Raw genomic sequence first — 10,610 nt, forward strand, 5'->3', positions numbered from 1 at the left:
AGAGCTTCACAGCGAGATCCCCTGTGCTGCTCTCAGCTGTGGCACAGAGACACAGTCTCATATATGCAGGCTGTCATGAATATCCTGTGCAAGGAAATCCAACACTTCAGCACACACAGTGCGGAACGTCCCTCTGCTCTGTTGGGTTTTTCTGCAACACATCCTCATACCTGAACGACAGAATAGATGGTTTGCCAGTGATGTTTGGGAGTAGCAGCAATGGGCACACATCCCATATGAGCAACGGGTGCACATAGGGTTGGCTTCTGTTCACATTTGAACCAATAACAGTATTGGTTCTGGACTTAACATGAATTGGTGATTGCTGATGAAATTTGTTGGATACCCTTAAAAGTCCTGAGTTTGATACCAATCCTTGGCACACATACAAATAGTTGCAGTTTTAAACACATAGATGTATTGAGAAACTGCCACGGTTACGCACCAAAACTTCTTCGCTAAGTTTAGAGAAAAGGTTATGTTTTGGGTTAAAATAAGTATGTTTGTTATGTAATTTAAGGGGCTTGACTAAGTTACCTCACGCCATGTACGTGACATAACATAAGAATGTTAGGTACATGACGTCGCTCAGGTAAAGTTCATACTTAACATAAGTCACACAAGACACAAACAGCGGTCAAAGTTCTACATTTGTTTGAGTCATTCATCCTACCCGACACCCTATGCGAACTTTGTTGCTCATTTTAGTATGTCACCTGACTTTCTTTGCTTCTATCGAAATTACTACAGCCACTAGAGGTCGCCACCTAACAATAAACATTTTTTTGAATATAGGTTGTAATAAACTGCTTGCAGAGATGACCTTTATGGTTCTTCCCATAACTATAACATGTCTAATCCACAATGATGATTGTAGCTCAGTCGGTGAAGGAGGCTTGTGACACGCTGCCCGGGATGTGAATATAAAAGAGGGTGTATGACGTTGTATTCTCCACCTGTTCACTTCAGGAGTTGATGTGATGACTCTTTTTCCAGTGGTGGTCTGCCAGGAGACATCAGGGTGCTCTGTGAGAGCACTTAGTCAGGAGAGTGCTGTTAGATTTTCAAATGTAATTACACCCACTATTGAAAAGACCTCAATGGGCCAATCAGGACACTCTGCTCCAGCCAACCCTGACAGAGAGAGAAACTTTCCTATTAGTATGAAGTTTCTTTTTATCTTACAACTTATTACTGAGTACATGGCACTTTTAATATAAAAAGCCAACCTTCTTAAAATGTCTAAAATATTGTTCAATGACTGTGTCCTCATCTTTTTTCACTTTCCCTCTTATACTGTGTCTCCTCTCTGTCTCTTGGGTTTCAACTATAAAAACCCATTAATGTGGAGAACTGTTATTAAAAACGTCTGTAGCACATTTTAGTGTTCAAAATGAGTAAATATAGACATCAATAGGCATTATCCTAAAAAATGAAGATGCTTTTAGTGGACCATTTATTTGCTAAATCTGTTTATGGCTGTCGTTTACACATAAACACATATAGATTAAAGGATAGCTTCGGTATTTTTCAACCTGGGCCCTATTTCCCCATGTGTATGTGTGCGTATGATTCATAGGTACAACTTGTTTTAAAATTGGTTCAGTATTGAGGGAGGCGGATGCAGCCAGGAGCCGCGAAAGGAGCTAAAACGGTAATGGGGGCAAATGCGTCTCGTATAAGCTTGCGCATTAAAAGTGCTTTTTTTCGCCACTGACCGGTGCAGATCGCCAGTGCTATCTCTGTAAATAGCATACTAAGCGTTTCCCTTACCTCTGGGCTGTGTGACGTCATCTCGAGAGAAATATACCAAAGTTATCCTTTAAGTTATTTTAGTCGAAGTGATGAATATAGTGTTTGGTGAGAGGGTTGATAATAATAACTAATCCACCTCATGTCGTTGAACATACTATTATTGGGTCATTTAAACTCTGACTGCTGTGTTTGTAGGATGAGCCATAGCATAAGCCCTTTTCATGGAAGCACGTGTAAATACAGTATGGCTCACTGTCACACTGCTTACTGGCACACTTAAATATAACGGAGCCATTTTCATGTTATTATTAACACGTGAATGTACCATACTGGTAAACTGTAAATTGCCTTTTGTTTTCAACAAATGACTTCCCTTAACATTAGGCTGTTTAATTCAAGCAATTTTTTTTCTCCTGTGGTGTTAAAAGAATATATAATCAGGAATTAATGGGCGACACAACAAGTTCAGGAGTTCAGGCACCTGCCCATTCATCAGATGGACACACTTCGTCTCCCAGACCCCTACATGCATGTGTGCTTGAGTGCACGCACACACACACGTACACACACACACACACACACACACACACACACACCCCTTCTTGGCTTCCATGGCAACCCCCACGGGAATCACAGCTGTTGGCAATTCTCACAAACAATTTCAACATTGTTTCAATAATATATAGTTTTCTCGCAGCTCTGTTGAATAAAGCTTTTCTGAGGCCTGGCTCACAGTTCTGTCTGTGGCAGCACAATAATCAAAGTTACTGTTGGTGAGGCTGTTAATTATATCTTTGATCATGACGCCAGTGAGAGGCAGAGAGGCCAGGACGCTGACAGTGAAGATGCATTAAAGGGGACAGTGTCAGAAGATGAAGACAACACTGAATATGATCAGTGATTACCACAAATACAAATTTATGAGTTGTATGAGCTCAGGTCAATAATGCCTACAGGCCATAACTATCAAAAAGAAGTTCAATACTTGTAATGTTCACACAAACTTGAAGGTATACTTTGCACCATTGTCAGTGACTGTTTATAAACACGCCCGCCAGCGGAAGTGAAAGTAAAAATCTAACCTCAGTTTTACTCTCATTTGGCATGTCGCCTCACTGTATATGCATTTTATGTTTGTGTGTGTGTTTGCTTGTTTGTTTGTTTGTTTTCAACACTGTGTCTCTTGGATGCCTGCTGGTTACGGTTAAGCACCCAGTTGCTTACTTTTTATAAAGCTCAACCTCACCTGAGCGCTGTGGGGAAACACACCCATACTTGTCCCAAGCAGAGAGGGCAGAGTGTCTGCAGATAAAAATACAGACACACACTTCCAGTGGATCATAACTGATGATTGAGAGGGATTACTCCTGTATGAATCCATACGTTGTTTTTTAGAAAAATCCTGCCAAGTATATCTTTAAGCTGATTAAAAGATCTCACGTAACATTAGGTGATAATGTATATATTATTATGAATTTATAATCAAACATAATGGAGTGGCCATTTTGGTCCGGGAACACATATATAATTAACATTAAACAAACAGCTGGAGGGTTAAACGCCAAGTTGGATCAATAAAGAACCCTGAGGACCAGAAACGACCAGCTCCAGAACCGTGACAAACAAGCTAGTGAACATAAAACTGACCTTGGAGAAGGTTTAACATGTTGCCAAGGATAGGGAGTGATGAAGTGAGTTCATTTTCGCCTGCAGGACACAAAGAGGAATAAGCATAAACTGTTTTTAAAAGATGGACAACATGACAGCGCCCCCCAAAAAAGAAGCCAAAACAGCTTCATCACCCCCTGGTGGCTGGCTGCAGTACATATCATAAAGTCCACCCTCTCCATGTTAGTGGATGGGACATGGGCCACACCAAGAACTCAAAGTGAACTTCAAATACATTTTTTCCAAAAGATGATTTCTGTCATTTTCAATAGTTCTTATCACACAGATGTTTGTCCAAGTGTTCAGATTTCGGATGAGTTTGGTTTTGATTAGTTATTTGATACTATAAAAAGGAGGTTTGACATCATGATTGACAGCAGTGTCTACCAGTAGGTGTGCTTGTGATCAGTGACGCTGCTCAGCATTGGTTGGACAGGTGTTTGGGCAGGAACTTGACGCTGCGGAGATCACTACTGCTCAGACAATGGCTCCAAATGATATCAGCGTAAGATGGCAGCAGCCGTACTCAGGCTATTTTGGCTTCATTTTTGTACAGTGGGGGACAGTAGAGATGTGTTGTCCATCTTTATTAACAGTCTATGGGAATAAGTAAGTGAGTGACACGTATAAATTCGACCTTTCAGAAAAAAATTCCCAGTCGTAATGGCATTTTGAATATTGATGTCAACTACAATGTGGACAATAATGATAACTCAAGCACAGCATTGATACTCCAATCTATTATAATCCCGTTTGTGCATCTGATAGCCACACATCCACAGCACGATGTCCTTCTCAGTTTATAGTATACTCCTGTGAATCTTAAAGTCTTGTCTCTGTACTTTCCTCTGACTCTGACTCGTGTGTGTCACCCTCTTATTCCCAATTCCCATTTCTTGCATAGTAATGAAGGTCACATCTGTTTGACTTTCTTTTTATGTAAACTTCAGTTAATCTATCCTTTGTGTCATCTAACCCAAACTAACTTTTTCCTCCCTTCCTCCCCTTTAGCTCATGTCTCTTTGTCTCACCTCTTTTACCTCCTCATCTTCAACCTCTTCTGTCCTTCCTCCCTGTCCCGTTTGATCTATTATTCTTCTATTGACTCCTGTCCGTCTCGGCGCTGACTTGAGTGCACGACCACCAGCCAGCAGTACGTTTTCTTTCACTGAGATTCAAACACACACCTGTGCAGACACACATATACAAGATCCTATTAATATGACAATGCCCTCATCAGTGTAGCGCGTTACTCCTTGGCTCTCTTAAATCATCATCTCTCCTCGTCTCTCTTCTGTTCATCCTCCAGTTAAGTGGAGCGGCTCCAGATTGAACCCTTCAGCAACTGTCATCTCTTGCACGCTCTGCCTTCAATTTTCTGTTCATGCGGCATTAAAACAGTGTATCAAAACCATGTTAACCGACACAGATAGACCCACAGCTACTTCAGAAAACCATATGTCATTTGGAGGGATTTGGGAACTGGTAAATAGATGAATCCCTCTGGTTTACGCTCAAACTAGGCTCACTCGCTCCTGCCTGCATGTTGTTGTTACACTGTTTTGCTCTCCCCTGTGTTTTCCACTGCGCATCCTTCATTAATAGTAAACAAAATTGTTTCACACTGAGCCTCTCCATCACTTCCCAGTCGTTTCCCCCCATGACATAAATTGTTGTAGGAGCAGGGTTTCATTAAAACCATATTAACCCCCAGAGAGAGAAAGAGAGAGATGTGCCAGTGACTTGAAGAGGTCATCCATCTCCTGGGTTTTCTCTCATTCTCTGGCTCCCTCCTCAGACAGATAATTCGATATGTTCAGAACAGGACACAGAGCTGTTCCTTTGCATAATTTTATTAAGGGACATTAGCAGCGTTATCAGAGGGGTGACAGGAAGGAAATGGATTTGAATTAGTACGTGACAAAGGAAGGCATGAGCGGGAGAAAGGTGAGTGTGTGTGTGTGTGTGTGTGTGTGTGTGTGTGTGTGCGCGCAGCGCGGTGTCATACTAACAACACTTGTCCTCAGCTACTCAAAGGCAGAATTTACATAACCTACTTAAGTTCCCATTATTTCTCCTGGGGGGACCTTGTGATTGGATTGTTTTGTTTTGCTTTTTTCAAACTAAACAATTTCTCACCCCATGCTTTTTTCAGATGAGAGTGATGCTATTCAAGTGCTTTCTGAAGTATTTCAATTTGTTTTGTCACACTTCCCACATACCAGGAATTTGGTTAATCGTGTTTTTTTGCACATGTGCATATCTAACCTATGTGTGCAGGCTTTATTGTGTGTTCTCATATCACTTTAAGCTTGAGGGGTCTGTTAAGAATCAAGCCGCGGGGAAACGTGAGGATACTCACAAGCCTCCAAGCCCACATTATTTTGCCGATTATGTAGTTCTGTTAGCATCATTGGGTTGTAACTTCCAGTGTGTAGTGAGGTGGTTTTCAGCCTGTTGTAAAGCAGCTGGTGTGAGACTCAGGAGGAATTTGCTGCCTCAATTAAAATACCTTGATGTTAAAGTATCCTGCGTCCTGTTTATGATTGAGGGTAAAACAAAAAGGGGGATAAGATTAGGAGGGACCTGAGGGCGAAGTTATAGATTTACCGATTGATTGATGATTTAATGGTGACAAAGGATCTCAAAGAATGAGATCCTTGTATGAGCAACTGAAATGACTGCTCAGTCATGCTCAATAGAGCTACAACGATTAGCTGGTTAATCTGTTAGCTGATTGAACAAAAACTAATTGCCAACTATTTTCATAACCGATTAATTGTTTCAGTCATTTTTTAAGCAAAAATATCAAACATTAGCTTGTTCCAGCTTCTTAAATGTGAGACTTTTGTATGTATGATAGAAAATGAAGAGTCTTTGTGTTTTGGATTGTTGGTTGGACAAAAGAAGCAAACTGAAAGTGTAACTTTGGGATCTGGGAAATTGTAATGAGCATTTTTTTTTTTTTTTTTGTACAGTTTTTTGACATTTTATAGACTAAACATTTAATCAAATAATTGTTCGAAATAATTGGCAGATCAGTCGATAATGAAAATAATCATTAGTTGCAGCCCTGGCATTCACACTGTGGAAACAAGGGGGTTTTGTTGGTGGGGGTGGTTGCCTAAAGTCCAGTTCAGACCAAAAATTTGTGGCGAGACAAGTTGAAATGTACAACTACTTGCAATTTGCCACTCTGCAACGTTCTAAAAACCTGCTGGTTCACACCAATGCAACTAGATGGGAAAGTGTTTCTTGGTTTTCCCAGAACTGTGCTGCGTCTTGCCAACTTTGCTCGCACATAGTTTGTATGGGGTTTCCAGCTGATTTTGTGGTCTAATCAAACCACTGATCAAATACGGTTCTGTGACCTAATGTGCATTAATTTAGAGGTCCTTGACACAAAAAAAGGTTAGGAACCACCGGGATAGACAGCAGCTGGTGGGATCATAAATGCCACGTTGGATGGCCTCAACAGAAGGAGCTGGAGGGAGTAGCTGGGGGGAATGACGTCTGCTTCACAGGCAAAGCAAGGCAGCCCAGCAGCTGTTTCACACTCTGTGAGCTGCAGAGAGACTGAAGCCACTGATAAAGTGCAGAGTGGGTCAATCAGAGTTATGCTGAGAAGGTTTATTCCCGGGTGAGTCGCTGCTGTAGGCGATAGAGCTGATCGTCAAACGGTCGCTCTCACAGCATCAGCTGCAGCTTGCTTTGATGTTTGAAGGCAGTGGTGTTGTGACAGCACATGCTGACTTCACATCTGGGTGCCGCTCCTCGTACGAGGATAACTGAGTTATTGTGGAGTTTGTTGTCAGCTTGGAATATGCCCACGATTTTCTGTTCCCTGAAGCAATCTCTGGTCCATCATGGTACCAGAGCAGCAGCTCACACCTTCAAAGTCACAGATAGAGTTAACATCTTCAGATATAGCTGCCCCTTTCATTTCACTGTAAAAACACTCCTGCAGATCACTGACAACATATTAGCACTATTAATTAAACACTATAGGAGAACCAGGACTGTTTTTTCTCAGCTTCCTTCAACCTCATCATTTTTAATTTTGCTCCGTCCCTTCCTGTTTTCCCGTTCTCTGGCAGCTACAGGCAGCAGTGATAGAGCGGGTGTGTGTATCTTATTGTTTGTCATGAAAATAGGATTTCAGCAGATGGATGGAGAGATTCTGGATGAGAAATGTAATCTAAAGGGGCCAGCACAGAATGGATGGACCATTATGGTCACAGACTTTGTGCATCGCAGATGGGGGAGTGGTGGGAGGAATCTCAAACTTTCATTCTTCTTCACATATTGCATCATTTTTCAAATTAAAGTTAAATTAAAAAGAATAAAAAGTTAAAATAATTGATTTGACTCAACAGAGTACTGTCAGCACTAACACACAGAATGCATGTCGGCATTTTGTTGTGTACCAGACAAATGTATGATAATAAATACTCACATCCCTTAAAACATGTAGCCAGGCCCCTGAGTATCTGCTCACATCACCATGTTTTTCTTTGATCCAAAATGTCAAATAACAACAAAATGGCGATTTAGTCACATTTTTAGGCTGTGATTGATCAAACCACACACACACGGATAGCTCTCTGATTATCTAACTTCCTGCTTTTAGTGAAGCAAAAATGGTCATATGATGGCCCTGTGAAGTGCTTGTCACACAGTGCTCCCTGTTATAAAGCAATGGCAGAGCTTCTGTCTCACCATGTCTTACTGGAAAGTGAAATGTGGTGCTGCTGGGAGAACTAATCCCCCTTAATAAACACGTACATGAACATTAAATCTTAGTTAAATCAACAAGATGTTACTGGTCAGCTGGTAGCCAAGCAGTTTATGAATGTGCAATTAGCATGAATGAAGAGGCTGATGCCAATCAGATGATGCAAGCATGAGCTCAGCGCTCTGTCTCACGGGAGGCTTTTAGAAATCTGAGCTATTTTCTGTGTCAAGATTGAGAGTTCAAGTGTGTTGGCCTTTTATTTTCAGTTCCAGATAAGTGGTTTATACAGAAGCCTGAGAGGCAATGTGGAAAAAATGTGGGCAATGTTGGCCAATAAGAGGGTGCCATATCATCTCATTCATGATAACACCAGGATACTTTTAATATCATGAGAAAAATTCATATTGTGATACTTGCGATATTTCCACTTGTTTACATATTGACGTCATACTGTTATCCAAGGAAACAACAAGCATGGCTGAAAGCAAAATGAACAGCCCCAGACTTCTCAGACTCTTTTACTCATTCAGCGGCTCCTCTGGCAGCAGCACAGCGTCTCTCCCTCTCCTCCCTCACCATTTGCACACAGGAGTCGGTGTCGTCAAATGATTGGTCATAAACATTTGGTAATGTAAACCTATGTGACGCTCATGGCTCTACAAAAAACAACATGTATGTGAATGTGTGATAGTTCTGGTGTAAACAACATGTATGTGAATGTGTGATAGTTCTGGTGTCGTAACAGCCTGTCACAGGTTACAGTGTGATGATTAGAGGAGAAATGGCAGAGCATAAAGGTCCAGGTAGGAGATAATGGTAAACAGAGAGCAATACCTCCTGCATAAGTGATAATGTCCTGTACATAGTAAATATTATCCTCCTGAGACCCTGTGTGCTCAAATGAGGACATCACATCTGGGTTTGATGCACCTCATACCTCATTCTACTCAACTTAGACCTGTTGTCCTTGTTCGTGGACACTTTCTTGTGCCATCTAATGGTATCAAAAGCACAACACACACATGTAAAGTCTGCAGCCAGTCCTGACACAAAAGTGGACAAGGTCCAAAACCTAATCACGTTTTATGGTTGAAACTTGTTTATTTATGATTAATAATGTTTGTCATTTGATATGACAACAAATTTGACCAATTTTGGCAACAGCAACAAGCATTTGTAGTCGTCTTATTTGAGGACATTGGGACTTTATTATCGTCTTATCTGAGGATGTTGGGACCAAGTAGGTGTGACAGACTGTTCCTACAGATCAAAGGACATTCCTAGCTTGTAGTATGTATCTAGGAACATTCACGCAGAGTTTCTCAATGAACAAATCGTTTGATTTGTTGCATTATTTGTAATTTAGTTTTTGCACAACAATGTTCAGGTGATCTGTTTAATATTTAATTACTCACTTGTGACTGTTAAGATAAACCCAGCGTTCCCATACGAGGACATCATTTCTTTTCTCCAAAACTACTTCCTGCTCAAGGACAATGTGTCGTTTTTTATGCTTATCAGGTCCTACTGATCCCAAATAGCTAGGAGACATTAAAAATGTACACCAAACAGAAGCTGAGGTCTCAGGAGGATGTCTTATATGTAGGAGATAAACTCAGGTTTTGGCCTTTGTTTGGTTTCACCTTGCCTCTCAGGGCTTCCGTAGAGTTCAGATTTAAACAGGAGTTTTGTTGTTGTTGTTGTTGTTGTTGTTGTTGTTTTTAGCTAGTATTTACCTTAACTAGCAAGAATAATTTCCTAAATTCCAAAAGAATAAGAACTGGTTTTGAAAACAGTAAATAGGGCTGAATGACGGAGAGAGTGATGTTATACCAGAGAAGTCTTTTACCAACTTGGCTGCTGCCTAATTACTTGGTCTCCATGTTTGATCTGTGGAAACTCTAATTATGTGTTTGGTTTGCTCGGAGCTTGGCTGTGGGAGTAAAGGAAGTGGATGTGTCGAGTTAAAGAAGATCTATTTCCAGGTCTTGGACTGTGTAAACAGCATTACACTGACTTCTAAAGTTTGGCTCACTGCCTTTACTCTTGTGCTTTTTAGTGTGTCCGTCTCTTTTTGAAAATCACAGTCAGTACTCAAGGTATTAATTTCAGCAGTAAAAGTCAGTAAGTGAGTTGATATTCAGAGAGATGTGCAGAACTGAAGTCATTAAGTCCAAAGTTTCCTCCTCCTCCTCTTCTTCTTTTACATCAGTCTCTAATCTTTCCTTTCTTTTTCCTTCTGGCAGCTGTGTTTAATATCCAGGCTTTACTCTCAACATTCTCACTAATTACTTTTAAGCATTTATTCACTCTCTTGTCACTCAGTCTCCGTCTGACGGACCAAACTTTACAGACACAGTGTTTAATTTCTCACATTTTCCTTTAATCCACTCTGACATTTAATCGTCAACTCTCCCTCTCTCTGCAGCCGGTCTCTGTGTTACTATCATTT

The sequence above is a fragment of the Epinephelus moara genome, chromosome 4 (assembly GCF_006386435.1).
Source record: "Epinephelus moara isolate mb chromosome 4, YSFRI_EMoa_1.0, whole genome shotgun sequence".
In the NCBI taxonomy this organism is placed as follows: Eukaryota; Metazoa; Chordata; class Actinopteri; order Perciformes; family Serranidae; genus Epinephelus; species Epinephelus moara.